Source organism: Phycodurus eques, chromosome 10 (assembly GCF_024500275.1).
Source record: "Phycodurus eques isolate BA_2022a chromosome 10, UOR_Pequ_1.1, whole genome shotgun sequence".
In the NCBI taxonomy this organism is placed as follows: domain Eukaryota; kingdom Metazoa; phylum Chordata; class Actinopteri; order Syngnathiformes; family Syngnathidae; genus Phycodurus; species Phycodurus eques.
In genome coordinates this window covers 20,105,308-20,116,888 of record NC_084534.1, presented here as the reverse complement: position 1 = coordinate 20,116,888, position 11,581 = coordinate 20,105,308, and the positions used below count along the sequence as shown (strand labels likewise).

Here is an 11,581-nt window from a genome sequence, read left to right as displayed (position 1 = left end):
AATATGTTTGGGGTTTGTTTCATGCACCTTAGGTTATTCTACAATACATGGCTGTTGGATGAAAAATGCCTGACAACATGATGCAAAAAAAAATTGGAACCCACTCAGTTTGGTGTAGTAGTGTTCTACATCACTGCAAAACACTCAAATGTTTATTTGAGCAGATATATATATTTAAATTTTAATACTCCTCCACACTGGAAAAAAAAAAAAAATAATAATAATTTGACCCAAAACTATGTTTAGCACTACTGATGAGTGTTGTTAACAAGTCTGCCAAATTTGAATTAATAATAACAAATTGGCAAGTATATGAAATCATCTGTCTGTTAATTGCGTGCCTTCTCTCCTGGCTAATAATAATTTGACCCAAAACTATGTTTAGCACTACTGATGAGTGTTGTTAACAAGTCTGCCAAATTTGAATTCATAAAAAAAAAAATTGGCAAGTATATGAAATCAACTGTCTGTTAATTGCGTGCCTTCTCTCCTGGCTCGAGGAGGCGTCGGGTTTGTTGCTGGCTTGCTCCAGGTGCCATGCGCCACGCGGCAGTGACACTGTAGCCCAAATAACACCAAACACATTACTTCAGGGAAGAGGTATTTTGGTTTTAGGCCAAGCTTGATTGCTAACTTCCCCCTTTGTGGTAAAAATGTTCCAAGTTATAAATCAGGAAGTGTGAATTACGCCAATTCGCCATAGCTAAAATGAGGGTGCTAAATACTTAACTCATGTTCCCTGGTTGCATCATTGTGCCCTCTATTTTAGTCCCACCCCAAAAAATCCAGATAATTGAGATGGTGCAAAACGTTTTAATGCTATATCTAAAAAGGTCAGTACTAAATTGTTCTGTCTTTGCACATTTTTATTACTTGAAACACATTTAATGTATTGAGAAACACAATGTAAATTACATGGTCTTTAGATGAGAAACATTCCCACACAAGCAAAGGCAACATTCTTGAGGCCAAATTCTACTGTATATACAATATATAATTGAGAAACAACAACTTAATATCTTGATGATATCCACGTCTTCAAAACTGGTCTGCTTGATGACCCTCTTTGGGTTTGGGAAAGAGGAAAATTAAAAAAATCACACCAAGCCAGGTTGGGTGTGTAGACAGGTTGCTCCAGCACTGCAATGTTTTTCCTGACCAGGAACTGTCAGATGCTCAGGGCATTGTGAGTAAGCACACTGTCATGGTAAAGCATTCCAACAACATCATAGAAAGATACAGATTTTCTAACCAATCTCCCAAAACTAAAAAAATGTTAAATTTCTGCACTGCCTGTGACATGACATCCTTTTTGCCGTCCACTGCTAACTTGCTGCCATGTCCAAATTTGTGTTCCGGTTGGTGTATTTTTTATTTAATTTTCTGGAAAAAAAAAGAACACTGCATGCTCTTGCATATTCCAACACAAAATCCCTTTTCATTGTTACTGAATGCCGTCCTACCCTCTGGGGAAAAAAGAAAAAGTAAATCCTTAAATGTAGTCTTTACACAGCTTGGTCAAAATTCTAATCACTTTGAATGAGAATTTGATGTTTTATTAGCCCACAAAATTGTTAAATGTTTTGGAATAACCTGTATTCTGACTTTTCTCTAGTGTTTTTTTTCTTTTCATTTTTTTCAGTTGTCCCTTGTGAATGTTCTCTTCATTTTACTACTCTAGCTATTTTGCATTAAAGAGCACCAAAAACCAGTGATTCCCAACACCGTTAATGACGAGAGATCATCACGTGCGCTGTGGGAAATGACCTTATTTCCCTTAATTGGTTAATTAGTAAACACACAAGAAAGACTAGATCATTTTACTACGTTAAGGATCGGCTCTCAGGTGAAATTTCAGGACGACCCCTGAAATGCGGCGGCATGGTGGAAGACTGGTTAGCCTCACAGTTCTGAGGACCGGGGTTAGAATCCCGGCCCCACCTGTGTGGAGTTTACATGTTCTCCCCGTGCCTGTGTGGGTTTTCTCCGGGTCCCAAAAACATGCATTAATTGAGTGTGTCATCTTTGGTCTCATAATTTCAAAATATGAGCAGCAAGTTGATGAGGACTTTTAAAATACCAATTCTAATTGAACCAGGAAATGATTGTTGGATCAGACACCTGTTGTGAATTTTGCCGTTCAACTCTTTGTTAGAGAACAGCAAGTTGTGCAAAAAGCACTGAAACATTGAACAGTTGGACATGTGCATTCAAATGTTTAGACAATGTCAAATTCAGTTGACCTGTAAAGGTTATATAGTGTATTTTATATTATTGAACTTTCACCCCAAAGCCCAATATCACTAACTTTTTATAAGTAGTGTAATTCTTTTTGTGATTTTTTTTTTAAATATTTGTCTTAATTGGCCCAATAAATGTTGGCAAACATGGGCTCAGATTCAAATGTGTTGGTGAGGTGTACCTAATGAAATGGCCGTTGAGTGTACCTCCATTTGTCTACTCCTGTGGGGGAAGTCAGCGGGCATTGTTTTCAATTTCGGGTGCTTGGAAGAGGACGTGAGCCGGAAATTTACCACTACACTCAACAACAACAACAACCTGCTGCGCCTATATGTTGAGGCTGGCATGATTTACAAGCACACGATGCGACCGGGGTGACGATGATGTGGTTTTGGAATCGCGTGACGCTGAGCAGAAACACCAGCGTCGTTATTTACGCACTGGCCTCTCCGTGCGTAAATGGTTTTCCACTTGAGCTCGAGGAGGAGTTGGGCGTGTACGTGCAGGAGAGAAGGAAGCGTGTGTGAGTGGGTGGCTGCTGGTGGGGGGGTTGTAGAAAGCGACCAGAGGAGGCGGACCTTCTCCGACCCCCACAGTTTGGGCTGCAAAGTGCTTCAGAAATGCCGAACATTTCTCCACAATCATTGCTCGCTACTACCGAAGCGAGCGACCCTCCCGATTGTGCGTCAAACAAATTTTAAAATAGACATCGAGGAGGACGTCCTTCTCTTCGTCACGCATCTGAGGAATTAATCCTAGCAATTTCCCCAACTGAGCCCCTTTTTTGGTAAGACATTTGATTTTATTTATTATTATTACGTTTCATTGTATTTGCATTGCTCATGCTTGCACCACACTTGATTGATCCGGTTGATGGGACAAGCAGATAAATAAAAACGCAGAGAATATAATGTATTACATCTTAAAGAAGCTGACAATATGCACATAACGTGAGAATATATTTTTTTAGACCCTCTGCAGTGAGCGCCAAATCCACGTCAAGACCATGTGGCTCACTGACAGATTGTGCTCCATCTTTTGTATCAAATGGCAAAAATAAATTAAAAAAAGAAAATATATATATATATATATATATATATATATATATATATATATATATATATATATATATAGATATATATATATATTAGAGCGTCAGCCTCACAGTTCTGAGGACCCGGGTTCAATCCCCGGCCCCGCCTGTGTGGAGTTTGCATGTTCTCCCCGTGCCTGCGTGGGTTTTCTCCGGGCACTCCGGTTTCCTCCTACATCCCAAAACATGCATGAATTGGAGACTCTAAATTGCCCACAGGCATGACTGTGAGTGCGAATGGTTGTTTGTTCCTATGTGCCCTGCGATTGGCTGGCAACCAGTTCAGGGTGTACCCCGCCTCCTGCCCGATGACAGCGGGGATAGGCTCCAGCACCCCCGCGACCCTAGTGAGGAGAAGCGGCTCAGAAAATGGATGGATGGATGGATATATATATATATATATATATATATATATATATATATATATATATATATATATATATATATATATATAAATAAATGGAGCCCTATGAGGGGCACAAGCCAGTGCAAACTAGGCCGGTCCCAAGCCCGGATAAATGCAGAGGGTTGTGTCAGGAAGGGCATCCGGCTTAAAACTTTGCCAAACAAATATGAGCGTTCATCCAAAGAATTCCATACCGGATCGGTCGTGGCCCAGGCTAACAACGTCCGCCACCGGCGCCGTCAACCTGCAGGGCGCTGGTGGAAATTCAGCTACTGTGGGTCAAAGTCGAAGGAGGTGGAAAGCGGGCTCTTCGGGAGAAAGAGAAGAGGAAAGCACAGAGCCTAGAACTGAATGTTGGGACTTTGAATGTTGGGACTATGACAGGAAAATCTCTGGAGTTGGTTGACATGATGATTAGGAGAAAGGTTTATATATTGTGTGTCCAGGAGATCAGGTGGAAAGGCAGTAAGGCTAGAAGTTTAGGGGGAGGGTTTAAATAATTTTACCATGATGTAGATGGGAAGAGAAATGGTGTCGGGGTTATTTTAAAAGAAGAGTGGGATAATGTCTTGGAGGTGAAAAGAGTATCAGATCGAGTGATGAGGCTGAAACTTGAGGGTGTTATGTATCATGTGATTAGTGGCTATGCCCCTCAGGTAGGATGTGACCTAGAGGTGAAAGAGAAATTCTGGAAGGAGCTAGACGAAGTATTTCTGAGCATCCCAGACAGAGAGAGAGTCGTGATTGGTGCAGATTGTAATGGACATGTTGGTGAAGGAAATAGGGGTGATGAAGAAGTGATGGTTAAGTACGGCATCCAGGAAAGGAACTTGGAGGGACAGATGGTGGTAGACTTTGCAAAAAGGATGCAAATGGCTGTAGTGAACACTTTTTTCCAGAAGAGGCAGGAACATAAGGTGACCTACAAGAGCGGCGGTAGAAGCACGCAGGTGGATTACATCTTGTGCAGACGATGTAATCTGAAGGAGGTTACCGACTGTAAGGTAGTGGTAGGGGAGAGTGTAGCTAGACAGCATGGGATGGTGGTGTGTAAGATGACTCTGGTGGTGGGGAGGAAGATTAGGAAGACAAAGGTAGAGCAGAGAACCATGTGGTGGAAGCTGAGACAGGACGAGTGTTGTGCAGCTTTTCGGGAAGAGGTGAGACAGGCTCTCGGTGGACAGGAAGAGCTTCCAGAAGCAGCCAAGGTGATCAGAGAGACAGGCAGGAGAGTACTTGGTGTATCTTCTGGCAGGGAAGGAGAGAAGGAGACTTGGTGGTGCAACCTCACAGTACAAGAAATCATACAAGGAAAAAGGTTAGCTAAGAAGTGGGACACTGAGAGGACTGAGGAGAGGCAAGAGGAATACATTGAGATGCGATATAGGGCAAAGGTAGAGGTGGGAAAGGCCAAACAAGAGGCATATGATGACTTGTATGCCAGGTTGGACACTAAAGAAGGAGAAAAGGATCTATACAGGTTGGCCAGACAGAGGGATAGAGATGGGAAGGATGTGCAGTAGGTTAGGGTGATTAAGGATAGAAATGGAAATATGTTGACTGATGCCAGCAGTGTGCTAGATAGATGGAAAGAATACTTCGAGGAGTTGATGAATGACGGAAATGAGAGAGAAGGGAGAGTAGAAGTGGCAAGTGTGGTGGACCAGGAAGCAGCAATGATTAGTAAGGGGGAAGTTAGAAAGGTATTGAAGAGGATGAAAAATGGAAAGGCAGTTGGTCCTGATGACATTCGTATGGAGGCATGGAAGCATCTTGGAGATGTGGCTGTGGAGTTTTTGACCAGCATGTTCAATAGAATTCAAGCACGTGAAAAGATGCCTGAGGAATGGAGCAAAAGTGTGCTGGTGCCCATTTTAAGAACAATGGTGATGTGCAGAGCTGTGGGAACTATAAAGGAATAAAGTTGATGAGCCACACAATGAAGTTATGGGAAAGAGATGTGGAGGTTAGACTCAGGACAGAAGTGAGTGTTTGCGAGCAACAGTATGGTTTCATGCCTAGAAAGAGTACCACAGATGCATTATTTGCCTTGAGCATGTTGATGGAAAAGTACAGAGAAGGTCAGAAGGAGCTACATTGGGTCTTTGTATATCTAGAGAAAGCCTATGACAGAGTACCCAGAGAGGAACTGTGGTACTGCATGCGGAAGTCTAGAGTGGCAGAGAAGAATGTTAGAATAATACAGGGCATGCACGAGGGCAGCAGAACAGTGGTGAGGTGTGCTCTAGGTGTGAGAGACACATTTAAGGTGGAGGTGGGACTGCATCAGGGATCAGCCCTGAGCCCCTTCCGTTTTGCAGTGGTGATGGATAGGTTGACAGATGAGGTTAGACTGGAATCCCTGTGGACCATGATGTTTACAGATGACATTGTGATCTGCAGTGAAAGCAGGGAGCAGGTGGAGGAACAGTTAGAAATATGGAGGCATACACTGGAAAGCAGAGCAATGAAGATTAGCCGAAGTAAAACAGAATATATGTGCAAGAATGAGAGGGGTGGTGGGGGGAGAGTGAGGCTACAGGGAGAAGAGATAGCAAGGGTGGAGGACTTTAAATACTTGGGGTCAACCGTCCAGAGCAATGGTGAGTGTGGTCAGGAAGTGAAGAAACGGGTTCAAGCAGGTTGGAACGGGTGGAGGAAGGTGTCAGGTGTGTTATGTGACAGAAGAGTCTCTGCTAGGATGAAGGGAAAAGTTTATAAAACAGTGGTGAGGCCAGCCATGATGTACAAATTAGAGACAGTGGCACTGAAGAGACAACAGGAAGCCGAGCTGGAGGTGGCGGAAATGAAGATGTTGAGGTTCGCTCTCGTAGTGACCAGGTTGGATAAAATTAGAAATGAGCTAATCAGAGGGACAGCCAAGGTTCGATGTTTTAGAAACAAAGTTAGAGGGAGCAGACTTTGTGTTAAAGAAACAGCAGTAACAAAACAAACCAACAAATCTGCTAGTTAATGGCATTTATTATTATCCATCCATCCATCCATTTTCTGAGCCGCTTCTCCTCACTAGGGTCGCAGACGTGCTGGAGCCTATCCCAGCTATCATCGGGCAGGAGGCGGGGTACACCCTGAACTGGTTGCCAGCCAATCGCAGGGCACATACAAACAAACAACATTCGTACTCAGATTCACACCTACGGGCAATTTAGAGTCCCCAATTAATGCATGTTTTTGGGATGTGGGAGGAAACCGGAGTGCCCGGAGAAAACCCACGCAGGCACGGGGAGAACATGCAAACTCCACACAGGCGGGACCGGGGATTGAACCCCGCTCCTCAGAACTGTGAGGCTGACACTCTAACCAGTCGGCCACCGTGCCGCCATTTATTATTATTATTATTATTATTATTTATAATCTAATGTATTAGTTGTAGGCAGCATGGTGGACAAGGGGTTCTGCCTCACTGTTCTGAGGTTCTAGGTTCAAATTTCTTCTCCAGCCTCCCTGTGTGGAGTTTGTATGTTCTCCCGAGGTATGCCGCCTTCCTCCCACATCCCAAAAACGTGCATGGTAGGTTCACTGAAGACTAAAATATCCATAGGTGTGAATGTGAGTGAGGATGGTTGGTCAGCTAGTTAAGTTTCAGCTCAGTGAAGCTTGCTTGTTGGTGGATATATAATTGTGTGTGTGTAGTGTGCTGTGTTTTTCATCTGAAGTACACCCCGTACTATAAGAGCACTAAGCGCACACAGTGATTCCCCCCCCCAACATTTAACAAAAAAACGAAGTTAAAATGTCACTGATCAATTATCGAGTGTGCGTGTGTAGTTGACACCTGATTTCGGAAGAAGAAGGAAAAAAAGAGAACTACAACCTGTGTTATTTCGAATCAAGAGCGGGCATCGTTTTTGACTTATGCCCCCAATCTAAACACTAACAATGTCCTGTATGGATTTGTCCTGCTGTGTTCGTCACAGTGGGCTAGTGGGCAGATAAGCCCAGCCACGGTCAGCGACCTCGACATGGACGCACCAGTTCAAGCAGACGTTGCACAGGTTATTACTCCATGTGGGAAGCATTTATAATGCTGTATAAACAAGCATGATGGTGGACCCACTTTCATTCATCTCTGTTGGGAAGAGGGTACTCACAGTGGACTCTGGATGGACAAGAAAACAAATTTCCTATTTTGGATTTTTTATTTTATGTGGAACAAGGACTAGGTAGAAATTTACAATTTGGTATTTGTGGATTTGGCACTTCCTTGAAGTCAGAAATGATTAAGTATCGGTAGATTGGGGGGGGAATGTCAGGTTTGTGGGTCTTAGTTTATCTTTGTAATTTAATGGATTTGTTAATAGGGGAAAATACAATCGATTAATCATGTTTGTCAGAAAGAATGGGAGAATCTCTTGGAAAGTTCTGAACTCCTGTTTGTGTTGAGGATAATCATGTTGAACAAGTGCCATTGAGCTCGGGCTGGGCGATATGGCCTTTAAAGAAAATGCAAATGGCAAGCAAATTTTTTTCTGGGATTTGCTTTATTCCTCTTGATTACAAACAAGCTTTGAAGCTTTTTTTCCCAGCTTTTTTTTTTCTTGAGTGTCATCTTTTATCAACTTCCAAATAAAAAAATTCATTATAAGGTGAAAATAAGTGCTTGTTTTTGGGAAAATGTCAATGTTTTGTCAAAATAGTACGCAAACCCGATCCTTTATGAATAAACATTTAAATGTTTCAGCAACTCACCATAATAAAATGAACCATCAAACTGCATGCTTTACTGTCTGTAACGCCACACCCCCTCCAGCTTTCTCACAGTCTTTTCTCAAGTACAGTTGTACAGGTGAGGCAAGGTGAATATTTGTGGTTTGGAACCACATACAACCATCCTTGGGTCGAAGGTTTCCAACATGTTGAAAAATAACTGCTTTTGCAACATAAAAATTGTCTCGATGTCTTCGGCAATGTTCAGCGCAATTGACTGCCATTGTTATACGGAAAATATTATTAAGCTGATTCCGCTCATGTTGTCTGTTTCTTAGCAGGCATTTAACTTACAAGTAAAAATTTTTGAATAATATTTGTAGATTCCTCAGAAAAATTGCTAAATATAACGGCCAAATCAGTAAGCTGGTAACACATTTGCAGTCATATTCTCAGTGGAAGCAGTGCATGTCAGCGGGAACACGCTTTGAGCTATGAAACCTGCTAAAAACATCAATATAAAAGATAAAATCATCCTCACAAATACATTTGAATTAATAGATAAATTACAATAATCGCCTAGCTCTAGTTGAGACTGAATCAACGACGCCTATGCAGGCTGAGGTCCAATAGTGCACCATTTGCTTCGAGGCACAAGTCCAGCTGTTAAAGGTGTGTAAATGTAATGTTTGAAACTAATTCATGTGCAATCGGAGCCTGAAATGTTCCTCAGGAATACAGTTGGATAGCGATCACGTCTCATGTTGCTAACTGCTGGTTACCAAGTGCTCTTTCAGATAAATGCCAACCAGCAGCTAGCCCACCTGTTATTAATGGCCGCTAACTGATCCCTTATATAACTAAGCAGGCCTGGCGTCGGTTTTAAATACAGTTTCAGTGTGTCGTTTTGCTTTTGTTCAATTTATTTCTTTATTTTAAAGCTCAGCTGTCTTGCACTAAATACTTTGTCATGACCTCCCATGGTTGTGCGACGTGAGGGTGTGAAAGTATTGAGAGTAATAAATGACTTCTGAATCAGAATAAAATCGTTATTCCTTCTACTGTTCCGAAATAAAGACATATCATAGTTCAACAAATTAAATTAAATTAAATTAAATTAAATTAAATATTGAACCAGAACCTTACTTTAACCAGGATTGCGTCCCCTGGCCAAAAATAGTACCCGGGTGGTTTTGCGCCCGTCTCGTTGCTGGCTGGGTACAACTGCCTCCTTTCTAGCTAGCTAACTGGCTACCTCTCATCATCTGCCACCCTATGTTGGATAAACCTTCTCCCATTCTGCCGAGGTCACCCCCTGCAGCATTGGCTCCTTTCTGGCTTTGTTTGTGGCGCTGCCATGAATATCCGTGCAGCTCCTCAGGCTTGGCTATCGGACGCCTAATACCAGCGAGATCACCACTTCGCTGGAGAGCTATAGCCTTCATCGTCATCTCCACTGCAGCCACCAAGGCCAAATGCGCCCATGCACAGAAATTATGTGCAGTAAGTCAAAATGTCGTAGACCTTAAACGCAGGCTAAATGTCGTAAAATATTTTGAATTTTTGAAGTAAATGTGGCATGGCAGCAGTTGCAGCCCTTGTCAAAATAAAGTAAGTAGTATGAGTTTCTAAGATTCGTTCTGATTCGAGTTGAAAATTATTATTTGCTGATCTTTGTAAAGGTAGCTCTTTAAAAATACAGCTCTTCTGTTGGACCTTATTAGATTGCAAGTGTATCTAAGGAAGTAGCTGTTGAGTCTATAGTTATTGGAGCTGTGAGCTGTCCCAAAATGAACTGTTGACCACAGAGCAGGGTGTGTGCAGTAAGTGGTGGCAGCCATCACAGGAGAGCATGTGTTCCTGTAGGCTCAGAAGGCACGTGGCCGAGGATGAGCAAATGCTGCCGGGCGCTCGAGACTGAACCTCGTGCCTGTTCCCGATAGACCACAGCCAGATGGGCCACATCTACAAGTACATCTACATGTGCCCACCCACAGCAGCCTCCTCCCCTAAAGCACTTGTCCAACTGACACAACGGAAAATGTTGAGAGGTCTTGAACAGCCCCACTTTCTATGCATTGGCTTGCACATTATCCAGCCGCCTGTTCAAGCATTTCAAAATTCACTGCAAGTCACGCAGTGTTCGACATTTTCCCCGCATAGTTCTTCATGACAATTGGTTATATAAGAACCGTAGCACCCCAACTGGCGCTATGCTGACCAAGAAGAAAACTGAGAAATTGCAATAAGCAACAAATGACGTGGGCATTTTTGCATAATGTTATGCCAGTATACTTAAGAAGGTAGGACTGGTGTTGCATAAATGTACTTATTTGCCTTTCACTGTGGTTGATGATTAACTGAAAAGGCAAACAAGTTATGTTTATATGATGCTGTTATTATTCATTTGTTTGTAAGCACACCTGTAGTCTACTCTTGGTGTGGGCGTCATGCATGACTTGTTGATTATTATAAGAAAAATGTAACCCTGATACTAAATAGAGCTGAATAGATAGAACTCAATAAAATAAGATGGAACAGCAGGCATTAGTAGGATAGTCCCATATTATCGTGGTTGAATGGTTTTAATGTTGTACTTTTTTGAATATTTAGTTTTCTATTTACCACATCATAAACTGTACTCAAGCCAGGCTGTTGTGGTAGCAGCTGAGGAGAGAGAAAAGAGACTGTACGTGCTACATGACGTGCACGCCTCAGCGCAATAATCACAGTTGGGTTTGGGATAATACTAAAATAAATCTTTTTGGGGAACAAGTACCTAAAATAATAGTCGCTTGTGCTCGGCTAATTATGCGGGGTGTAAGCCATGAATGTCAGGGCAAATGTTTTGTCCCAGTCCAGCTCTTTCAGCACACCAACCGCATAACGATATCTTCACTGGCTATCGTGAGTCTCCTCGCCCAAACCAGATATCTGTCATAGTACTAAGGCTTAGCTCTCAGAGGCAGTATGGTACCACAAGGCATCCAGACTGCTGGAAAATACAAAGAAGGACAGAGTAGTAGTAGAAGAAGAAATAGCAGAAGCAAGGCTAACTGTTAGCTTGTCTTGTGACTACATTTCAGTTGCAAACTCTTCTCACACAACCGGTTGCTCCTCTGTTTGTGTCCAGCAAAAGTGTGACTCTCAGGTCGCTTCCTAATTGGCTATCA

General features: G+C 42.5%; 1 protein-coding gene across 2 annotated transcripts in view; it reads left to right on the top strand.

Annotated features, from left to right (window-relative positions):
- Positions 1–2,814: 2,814 nt before the first annotated feature.
- The window catches only part of LOC133409095 (sodium-coupled neutral amino acid transporter 3-like), a 30,712-nt gene continuing 21,945 nt past the window's right edge, over positions 2,815–11,581 (top strand). For both annotated transcript variants that reach the window (XM_061688663.1, XM_061688664.1), the window contains exon 1: positions 2,815–3,028. The gene's annotated coding sequence lies outside the window, so the exon portion shown is untranslated. The remainder of the gene's footprint in view (positions 3,029–11,581) is intronic.